The sequence below is a fragment of the Mesoplodon bidens genome (genome assembly GCF_964165515.1).
Source record: "Mesoplodon bidens genome assembly, chromosome: 5".
NCBI lineage: Eukaryota > Metazoa > Chordata > Mammalia > Artiodactyla > Ziphiidae > Mesoplodon > Mesoplodon bidens.
Window position 1 is genome coordinate 55,494,344 of NC_138161.1, and position 11,039 is coordinate 55,505,382.

General features: G+C 45.4%; 1 long non-coding RNA gene across 1 annotated transcript in view; it reads right to left on the reverse strand.

Annotated features, from left to right (window-relative positions):
- Window positions 1–4,057, reverse strand: part of LOC308618212 — a 37,624-nt gene extending 33,567 nt beyond the window's left edge. The window contains exon 1 of the long non-coding RNA XR_014015975.1: window positions 3,613–4,057. This is a non-coding gene — a long non-coding RNA (uncharacterized lncRNA). The remainder of the gene's footprint in view (window positions 1–3,612) is intronic.
- Between the last annotated feature and the right edge of the window lie 6,982 nt (window positions 4,058–11,039).

Here is an 11,039-nt window from a genome sequence, read left to right on the forward strand (position 1 = left end):
TTTAGTTTTTTAAGGGACCTCCAAACTGTTCTCCATAGTGTCTGTATCAATTTACATTCCCACCAAAAAAACTTAAAACATTTTTTTCATAGTCTCTGAAGCTCATATGAGGAGGGGTAGGGGTCACATCTTTTTTCTTCCTACAAACTTAAGTCTCTTTATCCTTTTTTAAATTCCTGTAAAAAGTCAAGTTCCATTCTCCAAAGAAGATATACAAATGTCTAATAAGCACAAGAACAGATGTTCATCACTAATCATTAGGGAAATGCAAATCAAAATGAGTTGTCACTTCACACCCAATAGGATGGCTACTATTGGAAAAAAAAGTAAATAACAGGTATTAGAGAGGATGTAGAGAAACTGGAAACTTTGTGCACTGCTGGTGGGAATGTAAAATGATATAGGCACTGTGGAAAGCAATATGGTGGTTCTTCAAAAAATTAAATCTAGAATCACTATGTCATCCGACAATTCTACTTCTATGTAGAATTTTTCTACCCCAGAGAGTTGAAAGCAAGGGTTGAACAGATATTTGTACACCAATGTTCATAGCAGTATTATTTGCAATAGCCACAAGGTAGAAGCAACCCAAGTGTCCATTGACAGAGAAATAAACAAAATGTGGTACGTATTTACATACAATGGAATATTAGTCAGCCTTAAAAAGGAACAGCATTCTGACACACGTACTACAACATGGATGAACCTTGAAGACACTATAAGTGGCATAAGCCAGACACAAAAGAACAAATATTGTGGGATTCCACTTACCTAAGGTAAATGCCTAGAGGAGTCAAATTCATAGACACGGAAGGTAGAATGATGGTAGCTAGGGGCTGGGGTAGGGGGAATGGAGAGTTATTGTGAAAAGATATGGAGTTTCAGTTTGGAAAGATGTAAAAGTTCTGGAGGTGGATGGTGGTGGTGGCTGTATAACAATGTGAATGTACTTGGTGCCACTCAACTGTACACTTGAAAATAATTAAAATGGTAAATTCTGTTATGTATATTTTACCACAACTTTAAAAATGAAAAAAAAATCAAGCTATAAGTTGCTGCCTGGGCAAACCTGTATTTTTCTCCACTGATACGTTTTCCTCACTTTGAGGGATTCTCTCTCGTTTCCGCATCTTTCATCCCCGCTTCCTCTCTCTGCCCTACTGCATTTTGCACTCTTCCCCATTTACAAAACTTTCTCTAAAGACAGACTCTGATATAATCAATGATACCCTGTAGGTGTTTGAGCCAATATTATAGCTTTCCCGGGTATATTTTCATTTTAAGGATTTTCTCTAATGGAAAATACAAGGTTGTATTTCCTGGTGAAGACGGCCTTCTGGGCCCCCAAAGATCTCTATACCTTGGCCCCTGTGCCTCTGTAGAGGACTGATGTACTGGTTAGGGATTCAGTCAGAAAAAGGAAAGTGACTGTAGGTATTTCAAACAGAGAGAGATTTAATACAGGGTGTGACGTTTCCAAGTTGTCGGAAGGGAAGGAGCAAAACTGGGGGTGGGAAAGTGGTGCTAGCCAGAGATGCCGCACTGCAGTCAGTCCCTGTAGCCCTGTAGGAACCTAGTTGCCTCTGAGCCCGCGGGACTCACAGCCCTGCTGCACTTCTCAAGCCAGCGGGGACCAGCCGCTGCCCTGCAGGAAGTATTAGACCGACAGCTGCCTCCCGGGCTGGAGCCAGAAAAAGAATCTCTCTCTCTACCTCCTGCTCTCATGCAAAAGCCTCCCAAGGGCAGCATCTAAATTGGAACTCTGCTGGCAGGGGCGTCTAAGAAATATAGTTTACAGGCTTCTAGCCCTTGTGGTTTGGGGAGCACAGAGAGGTAGGTGCTGAGCATAGCAGGCAGCATGTCACACAGACCGGTATTGTGGGGGGAGTTGAAATGAGCACCTCCGCATAGACAGGCTGATCTCTGCAGGATGAGACATCCTCGGGCTCGCATGTCAGACAGGCCTGTCTTGCAGCTCTGGGATTATGAGGGATAATAGCAAGAACCATTTACCAGGCTGTTCAGGAAGCAGGGGGCTCTGTGAAGGGCTTTAAACCTCACACCAAAAAGCTTGTAGGTGTCATAAGTTCTGTTTTACAGATAAAAAAATCAGAGTCAGGGGGACAGGTCACATGGTCACTGAATGGGGGAGCTGGGTTTCAAACCCAGGTCTGAGTGACTTTTCTCTTGGGCTGAACTCCGAGCTTCCATTTCCAACTCACAGGCCTGCTGGGGATTTGATGAGATCCTGGAAATACACCTCTGGTTTTATGTTTCATCCCTCATCCCCAGAAGGGTGGCATTCACCTCTGGCCACTGGCCCCTGTTCTCAGCCAACACCCCTGTGGTGAGCGTGGCTGTGTGGTCGCCCTCCCTCTGAAACTCTGCATGGTGGTCGGCACAGAGTGGGTGCTGGTCAATTCCACGGCTGTTTTTAAAAAATTTTTTTTAACATCTTTATTGGAGTATAATTGCTTTCCAGTGGTGTGTTAGTTTCTGCTTTATAACGAAGTGAATCAGCTATACGTATACATATATCCTCACATCTCTTCCCTCTTGCATCTCCCTCCCACCCTCCCTATCCCACCCCTCCAGGTGGTCACAAAGCACCGAGCTGATCTCCCTGTACTATGCGGCTACTTCCCACTAGCTATCTATTTTACGTTTGGGAGTGTATACATGTCCATGCCACTCTCTCACTTTGTCCCAGCTTACCTTTCCCCCTCCCCATATCCTCAAGTCCATTCTCTAGTAAGTCTGCGTCTTTATTCCCGTCCTGCCCCTAGCTTCTTCATGACCATTTTTTTTTCTTTTTTTTAAAGATTCCATATATATGTGTTAGCATATGGTTCCACGGCTGTTTTGTTCTGGCAGATGGACCCAGTCTTGGACTTTCCCTGAAGAGGGAAGTCAGAAGACTAGGAGGTATTTCTGCCGCTGGGTAATTTTTCCCATTACAGCCTGCATTAGTTTCTAATTGTTGCTGTAATAAATTGCCACAAACTTGGTGACTTAAAACAATGGAAGTGTATTCTCTCACCGGTCTGGAGGCCAGAAGTCTGAAATCGAGGCGTCAGCAGGGCTGAGCTCCCTCCAGAGGCCCTAGGGGTGAATCCATCCTCACCTCCTGCAGGTTTTGGTGACTCCAGACCTTCCTTCTCATAAGGCCACGTGATTCTAACCTCTACCTCTGTCTTCACACTGACCTCTCTTCTGTGCATCCATTTACTCTCCCTCTGCCTCATTCTCTTAAGGAGACTTGTGATGGCATTTAGGGCCCACCCGGATAATCCAGGATGATCTCCTCATCTCAAGGCCCTTAACTTAACCCTCTCCACCAGAACCATTTCCTGCATAAGGTGATACTGACAGGTTCCATGGATTAGGATGTGGTCATATCTTTGGGGGCACCATTCAGCCCACTTCACCCCCCTCCCAGGGGAGGAGGGACAATGCAAAGAGGAGCTGTCTGCTTCCACGTCTCAGGAGCACATCCTGGGATCTGGGCCTTGTCTCCTTCATTCTGCAGTAACTTCCTCTAGTACCTTTCTGGCAGTGCTACAGAAAAAAGTCAGAAACCTTGAGGCACATATCAAAGAGGTGGATACTCACAAATACAGCCTTGTGGTCATCTTTAGTTGAGCACCGTTAATAGACAGGCCGGGTAGCACCCCCAGGAGCTCCCTGGCCTCCTCCTTTACCATCCTCACCTCAAAGAAACTGCCCAAATTAGCCTTTCTCTTTTCTGGCCTTCTGCTCTCAACAAAAAAAGCAAGAGAAGGTTTTCCAACTAACTTATTGCCCTCTGGTTTCTTCTTCCTGGATCATATTTCACAAAAATGCCTCTTCAGTACCCCAGCCTCGATTTCTGAATTGAGTCATGTGAAGCCTTTTCATGGGAATGGCATCCAAACTTCCTGTTTCCTTCCTCCCAAATCTCCACCCATCCTCCCCCCACCCCCCCAATTCACCGCAGTTTCACTTCTCACTGTCTTCCCAGGCTGCCATGAATGATGACAACTCAATGACATGCTCCTGGCCCAGGAAGAAAGGGGGTAATTACCCTTGATTCCCACGCAGATTTGGGAGAAGGGGTTTCCACTGTCTGAAACCTCAGTGGGAAGGTGAGCGGCTATCTGCACCTGGGGCAGATGTCCGGGTCAGCAGACTCACCTCCACCTCTGGTGTTGAACAAGCCTTGCAGGTTGTCATCCAAGTTGACTCCACATCTGAGGCGGGTGTTCCTCACATCTCTGTTCACCATTGGTAGATGTTCTCATTCCCTTTATCCTGGCGGCCTGACCTTCCAAGCCTCATCCATCCTCTAAATGCCATCTGAAGAGCTTCCATTCTACAAAACGTCCAGTTATGTAGAACTTCCCGCAGAGTCTCATTTGATCCTGAATACAAACCAGTGACACAGCTGGCTGCCTGGCCCTGACTTCACTGCACAGATGAAGAGTCTGTGGTGATAGGACTTGTCCCAAGTCACCAGCCTGCATATGGCAAAGCTGGGAGCCCAGCGCAGGAACTTGGCTGTGAAGGCGGTTTTCTTTCTGCTCCTGGCCTTTTCCTCTTATTCTTTTTTCCCTATCTTTTTTCTTCTTTCTCTTTTCATCTTCTCTATATCCCTGACTCAGTTCCTTACTATTTATCTTCCTCTCTATTCTAATTATTTCTGTCACTATCCTAGACCTGAACTTCTATACTAGCTTCACTACTACAAACTGTGTGACTTTGGGCACATTTCTTACTCAGAGCTTCAGTCTCCTCAACTGAGCACAGCGATAAAACTGACTTCCTTCTACACAGGGCTATGGTGGAGGTTTAGTAAGATTATTTATACATAGAGAGAGAGAGGGAGAGAAAGAGATGAGAGAGAGAGAAAGAGAGAGAGGAAGGAAGGAAGGAAGGAAGGAAGGAAGGAAGGAAGGAAGGAAGAAAGGAGGGAAGAAGGGAAGAAAGAAAGAAAGTCTCTGGCACTTGGTTGGCAGTAAGCAGACATTTCCTTCCTCCGCTTTTTTAATTTTGTGAACACATGGCTAAGACTGTACACTTTTGTCCCCCATTCACCTGTGTCATCCTTATCATAGAACTGTTGGATTTGATTTATCAGGAGACCCTGGCTGTGCCTCTGTGACTATGAGCCGTGGCCAAATGGGAAGGGCCTGATGGATGTGGCCGGCTTGATTAATAACAGCCTGTCTCCGGAGCTCTGAGAATGGCAAGTGACGCATTGTCTCGATTCCACTTCTAATTCTCTGTTGTCACACACGGTAGTTTGGCCAAGCAGAGGCCCTGTGTCCACAGCACAGTGCCTAGCTGCAAGCCCTGGATCTCCTGGGTCACCAAAACTGATGCTCTGGGCAGAAAAGAAAAGCATCCAGGGCAGTGGTACATATCCAGAGCAGGGGGCGCGTGCGTGGCTGCACTTCTCTCTCTGACGGGACATGGTGAGCCAGACAGGCGCGGCAAAGACCCACCTGTGCAGGTATCACCCCCCCTTCCTGCAATGCTGTTATCTGGTGCTTTCCCAGGGAGAAATTCATCAGCAGGACAACACGCCTAGGAATGGAAGTGCCCAGAAGAAAGATGTGTCTCACTTTCAGACGTTCGGCTGACCTTCATCCATCCTCTGCAAATATGAAATCATCGTTTTGGAAGCCACGCCCTTACCTCCTATTCTGCAGCTCTCCAACTGCCCTAGCATGAGGAGCTTTAAACAGAAAGGAGCTTGCGTTGTATCACTGTTACCTACTAAAGTGAGGATTTTCTCTCCCCACCTTCATGTCTTGAATATTGCTGTCAGGGGTTGGAAATTAATCTTGAGGCAGAACATTCACTGATTCCATTCAAAGGGAAAGCAACAGTGAATATGTCTTATTCTTGCCAAGCCAGTTATCTATTTCATAAGCAATTCTTCTGGGACTGAAATCCATCAGCAATGGGAAAGCTGGGGTCCTGGGCTGCTCCTGATCTCAGCCTAGCCCTGGAGTTGGAGAAAACCCCGCAGCTCCTACTCGAAATTATACACTTGGATGATGTTTCTCTTGGCTTCAACTATAAAGGCTGGTGCCCAGAGCCAATCTTTGGCAAAACAGAGAAGTTTGAAGTTTTTTTTTTCCCCCTCGAACATTCCCAGTATTCCTCTTAAACACTTTTCTCTTTAGTCCTCTTTGAGTTCCCCAAGACTTCTTTCTTCCTGTACAGCAGCCGCATGTGAGGTCTGGAAGGATCTGAGACATATTTTCCGTGTGTGTAAGTGGCTGTTAGTATCTAGAACGGTGCTTCACTGCTTTCAAGTGTTATGCATCTCTGGCAGGGCTAAGATGCAGATTCTGGTCCAGCAGCCTCGGAGTGAAGGTTGAGACTCTGCATTTCTAATAAGCTCCCAGGTGATGTTGGTGTGGCTGGTCTGTGGACCGCATTTTGAACCGTGGGTTGAAAATACCTCCAGTCCTCCTCCTGTATTTCTCCTTCACCCTCACACTACTACCACACTCACAACACTTCTGACACCAGATGTGTGGGTTTTCCCCACACGAAGCAATTCTGCGATGCCAGCTGGGTGTCCTACAGTTTAACTCAATTCTGACACTGTCTACCTGGAGAGAGCATCAGATCCCCCCGGCTAAGAGCCCACTTCCATAAGACTACTCTCCAGCCCCAACTTCAGAGTCAGATCACAAGTAGTAGGTCTCCAGGGTACCCACAGCTTCTGTCCAACTTGGCTACAAATTGAAGGTTCCCATGACCTCCTCTCCCTTGGATTCAATATTTTCACAAATAGCTCACAGAACTCAGGGAAACACTTACTTACGATGCTTATCAGTTTACTAAAGGATATGGATGAACAGTCAGATGAAGAGATACATAGGACAAGATATGTGGGAGGGTACAGAGCATAGGACCTCTGTCCCCATGGAGTTGGGTGCATCAGCCTCCTGGTATGTGGATGTGTTCACCAGCCTAGAAGCTCCCTGAACCCCATATTTTGGGGCTTTTTATGGAGGCTTCATCACGTCGGCATAATCAGTTATTAACTCCATTTCCAGCTCCCCCCACCCCACCCGGAGATTGGGGGGGTGGGGCTGAAGATTCCAAGCTTCTGATCACGGCTGCGTGTTTCTGGTGACCAGTGTCCTTCTGGGAGTCCACCCAGTCTCCTCACTAGAACAAAAGATGCTCCTAATGCTCTTATACTTCAGCATTTATAAGAGTTTCAGGAGCTCTGTGTCAGGAACTGGGGTGGGGGATAGGGGAGACCAATATATATATTTCTTATTATTTCACAAGTTGCAAAGCCTTAAAGCAATCCTAAAGTGAGCAAATGGGAATAAGAAAGGTCCCTCCTTTTCTCTCTTGTTTAGGGAAGTGTGTGTGTGTGTGTGTGTGTGTGTGTGTGTGTGTGTGGTCTCTCCCCACATCTCCTAGTGACTAGCTTTATCCTTGTGCTGTCTTCAGATCTTGCATGATTATTCGTTTGCTTGATCAAAATTTTAAATGTTCTCATTGATGCGTAACCATGAATACAATTTTCAAATTTTTACCTGAAGAAATTCGCCTTCTCTCAAAATACCCTGATCTCTCATTTTGGTAAAAATCAATCAATTTAAATTGAGTTGCTTACAACTTTTTTTCTACTGTGTGTTTAAAGGCAAGGGTGACTAGAGAGGAGTCCAGACATGGGGCCAGAGGAGATGGCCCTGCTTATGTCTAAGCCTTAGCCACCGCTGGGAGTCTACACACCCAGTGGACTGCCGGAAGAAATGATTTGACTGAGAAATTGAAGAGCCTGCAGATGGGAACTCATCATAGAGGGCAGAACCCAGCCAATTCACCAGACCCAGGACCAAAGCTTTAGTTCTCAGTAACACAGATGGGTCTTCATCCCAGCCTTCTACTGACTCAATATTCAGGTCCTGGAGAAAGAAGTCTGTGAGCAAACATGAGAAGGCTATTTTCATGAATGATTCTCTAAGAAATGAGCTTGCATTGGTACCCTTTTAGCAGAAGGGATGCATAAAGGAGACCGATCAACCTCAGGGTCTCCCCACGTCCACTGCCCTAGCTGAGTGGTGCCTGCAGAGGGTGGCCGTAGTGCCCAGCAAAGGCAGCAGCAGTGGCTGTGGGATTTAGGAGCATCCTGCCTGGAGCCCAGGAGGGCAGCAAGGGCAGGGAGAGAGGGGAACAGAGTGGAGACAGCACAGCAGACCCATGTGGGGAGCTGAATGATTTCATTCATGAGCAACTCAGAGAAACTCTCTGGAACCTTCCAAGAATATTCAGGGAAGAGGTGCCTGTGAAGGAGGAGTTTGCTGGGGGCTGAGGCTCTGTGTCACAGATAAGAATAAAAGCCTGGGGCTACAAACCTAATTTATTCAAAATGCCGTGTGTTTAGACGTCCATTCTGTGATCTATAAAACCATGGCACAAGACATGATGAGTGGTTGGGGCCTATACAGCTGTTTCAGTCTGAGCAGCTCTGTTCTTTCTGTTGTTTCCCATGTATGATTTCATTTGAGGAAAGGATTCCTGGGCTAAAATCCCTGAGCACAGTGCTCTCCAAGGGCCCAGCCAGCACTAGGATCCACAGCTCTTCCTCTATGAGTTAGGAAGCAATGGGGGACACTGTGATGAGGTTTAAGAACACAGCTTCTTGGAGCTTCAAGATAGTGGTCCAGGAGGGGTTTCCTAGAGACTGAGCGCTTCATACTTAAATAGCTCTGAGTGCTGACGTAGTCCAATTCCATGTAGATACCAAAGCCATCAGGACAGCTGTGGCAGTGTTTAGGGCAGGGAGAGGATCCTTGGGACAAGGGCTGAAATCCCTGGAGAAAATGGAGGTGGGCACAGACCTCGCAGGCTATTTTGAGCCAGGAATTAAGAAGCTCTTGCCTACATTCCCCGTGTGCAGTGTTCACATTCAGGTCCCATCACCAGCTGGCCTTAGCAGCTCTCAGTGTCCCCAGGGAAGGAGGCCATTGCTAAACTAACCAGGACCCAAATAAGAGACCTCATTCTACCGTGATTGAAATGTTCTAAGTAATGGGATTTTGAATAAATTACTTATTCATCATGGAAGAGGTATTAGAGATAAATACCATACCTCATTGCTATTCTGAGCTGTCCACCAGTCATCTACTTTAAGGAGAAAAATAGAAGAATTAATGTGGCTCTGAACAGGGATCTGCTTAATGATTTCAAGGTTTTTATCTGGAGAGGATTTCAATAAACTACTTTAAGAGAAGTGGAATGCAAAAAAAAAAAAAAACATGCCAAGGGCCTGCATAACTGCTGAAAGGTGAGTTCTCTAAGGCTAGAAATCAATGAAAAGGGTGAATGTTACGGAAAGATTTTTAAGTACTTATTCAGGGGAAACTAAATAGAAAATCAATCAGGAAAATAAAAAATTCATAAATCCAGTTGCTTCTAATTGGCTCAGAACATAGTACAGAATTCGAAGTGTTTGCCTATGAGCAGCTCTGTCTCTTGAAATTATGACTTTTATCATAGGAAAGAGCATTTGCGTTACTTTTTTTTTTTTCTATCAAAGAAAATTCATCAGGCCAAAGCAATCCTGCAAATGGCTCAAGCTGAAGAACTCTTCATTATGGACAATTATGGAGAAATTCGCGCTAAAGATTTACTCAAGCTAGAAAGAACATATTTTCCTTTCAAGTCTTTAAACATGTATTAAGCCCCTACTATGTACACAGCATTTAACTGGACCCTGTGGGAGATGTACAGATTAATGAGCTGTGATGCCTGAGTATTCCCAACTTAGAAGGGGAAACAGGTGAATGCCTAATTAACTTTAGGATAAGTACAAATGCAATAAGGGCTTAATAGCAGAGATATCACTACACAGTATGGGAAAAACAAGGGGCATAGATGATTTCTGACTAAGGAGATCTGCAAAGGTTTCCTGGAGAAGGTGAAATCTATATCAAGGAGTTAGAAGATATTCCACCCAGAGAGAAGACTTGGAGCTAATGTCCAGTGGAAATGTGAGCTAGGCTTGGGGAGTGCAGAATATTTTATAAGAACTTAGAAGAGTTGGCACAAGGTAAAATCCTGAAGAACATGACAGTTATATTTAGCACCATAACATCTGCCTCTGTGTCTCAAACTTTGGTGGGAGCCCATAATTTATGTGCTGCCCTCATTTCTTTTGTTAGGATGAAAGTTTCCCAATAAACATATACACTCAAGTATTACTGACTGAACAGTTTACCTCTCCCAAGGAGTATTTGCTTTTTAAAATTTTTTTTAAAAATTTTTATTTATATTTGTTTAAGGTATAAAAGAACTCAAGATATGGAATTATTCATGATTTAAATAGTAAGGACAAAACTTTAAGAGGGGTCTTGTCCCCTTTTCTTTTCTTTTTTAAACATCCAGCTTATTTATTTATTTAGATGTTGGGGGTAGGAGTTTATTAATTAATTAATTATTTTTTTTGCTGTGTTGGGTCTTCGTTTCTGTGTGAGGGCTTTCTCTAGTTGTGGCAAGCGGGGGCCACTCCTCATCGCGGTGCACAGGCCTCTCACTATCGCGGCCTCTCTTGTTGCGGAGCACAGGCTCCAGACGCGCAGGCTCAGTACCTGTGGCTCACGGGCCTACCCGCTCCGTGGCATGTGGGATCCTCCCAGACCAGGGCTCGAACCCGTGTTCCCTGCATTAGCAGGCAGACTCTCAACCACTGCGCCACCAGGGGAGCCCCCCTTTTCTTTAATATGAGCATTTTTCAACATTTCAAAGTTTGCTCAGTGTTTGTTTGTGAAAGAGGGCCACGAGGAAAGAACCACACCTTGTTCTAATGTATTAACCTCTCCCTGGTGGAGGAATTTCAGGTATCAGTGTGAAGACTGTATTTTTTGGGGGGGTGGGAGGGGGGGAAGATTGACCAAAAAGGCCTCTGGGAGTTACCTTACTGTTGTGGGATGGGCATATATTTTAGAGACACCAAGTCCTGGTCTTCAACTCCAGCTCGGCCTCTTGGAGCATTGAATCTGGGACAAGCTTCTCCACTTCTT